Raw genomic sequence first — 1,416 nt, 5'->3', positions numbered from 1 at the left:
CCCCTGACCTCCCACCCCTTCCCCGGTGACACGATCCCTGTGACCATCCGGCCCGGTAACCGCCCCTTCCCCCCATGACCCTTCACCCCGTGCCCGGGTGCCCGCCGCCGTCACTGCCACCCGCCTGGTTCCCGCCTCGGGAGACCGCCGCTGTCTCCGGTGCTGCTGCCGCCTCTCCCTTTGGCCCCCTGTCCTCGGTGTCCCAATCCCTGAGGTCCGGGCCTGGCCTGCACTCCGGGAGGGACGAGTGCGCTTAGGGTGTGGTGCACGGGAGCAATGAAGTTGATTCCACAGACTGCCCGGCAGCTGCCCCAGAACTGACCACGGACCCCTCCGCGGGTGCTGCTCCTGACAAGGGCCTTCCGGTACTGGGAGTTTTGTGTTAGTGGAAAGGAAGACTCTAGTAATACCACCAGCTTTACAGTAAAGACTGCGAATTGACACTTTTTGTAATAAAGACACTTATCTTGCCCAAGAGCTAGGTAAATATTTCCTCCTTACCAAAAAGTTGGTTTACTTACAGTTAACTGGCTGAAAGTTTGCATCTTAGGCTTACTTGTACCGCTCCAGGCGGGCGAGTTGGCGTTGGTTTCCATCTGTCAAACTGGATGGCAGTACCACTGGCTGTTGGGGGCTCCCGACCAGAGAGTCTTGTCTGGGAACCACAGTGAGTGCTGTTACCACAGCTCGGCAGCACTGAAGGTACCTCTCAATCCACGTAGTGCCCCCACCTTATCTTCAGGGGATATGGTCCAACACCCCAGTGGATGCCTGAAATCGAGGATAGTAGTGAACACTACACATACTGTTTCCTTATGCATCCATCCATGTCTACGATAAAGTTTAATTCACAAACTAGGCACAGGAAGAGATTAATAATAGCTAATAATAAAATAGAACAATCGTAACAATATACTGTAATAAAAGTCGTGAAAGTGATGTCTCTCTCCTAAAATATCTTACTGTATTGTACGCACGTGTTTTTGAACTGCAGTTCACCGAGGGTCACGAAACCATGGATAAGGGGAGACTACAGTAGTTTCTTTTCCAGCTGTGTTATTGAGACTTCAAAACTAACCAAATTGTTTGTTGAATGGAGTTGTCCAAGGTGTACAGAATGACAGCTATAACACAAAGGTATTTCACTGACGTCCCTGTCGTGTTTTTGCTAAACTAAGACACTTTTAAAAATTATTACTTATGCCGGGTGTGGTGGCTCATGCCTGCATTTTGGGAGGCCGAGGCAGACAGATCACCTGAAGGCGGGAGTTCGAGACCAGCCTGACCAACATGTAGAAACCCATCTCTACTAAAAATACAAAAAAAAAAAATATATATATATATAATTCTTTTAAAAAAGAAATGAAGTGAAATTTCCTTTGTTGAGTACTAATACTATAACTTTTTTTTGAGACA

This window comes from Mandrillus leucophaeus, unplaced genomic scaffold (genome assembly GCF_000951045.1).
Source record: "Mandrillus leucophaeus isolate KB7577 unplaced genomic scaffold, Mleu.le_1.0 Scaffold237, whole genome shotgun sequence".
NCBI classification, from domain to species: domain Eukaryota; kingdom Metazoa; phylum Chordata; class Mammalia; order Primates; family Cercopithecidae; genus Mandrillus; species Mandrillus leucophaeus.
The sequence above is the reverse complement of the archived record's forward strand: the minus strand, read 5'-3'. Positions refer to the sequence as shown.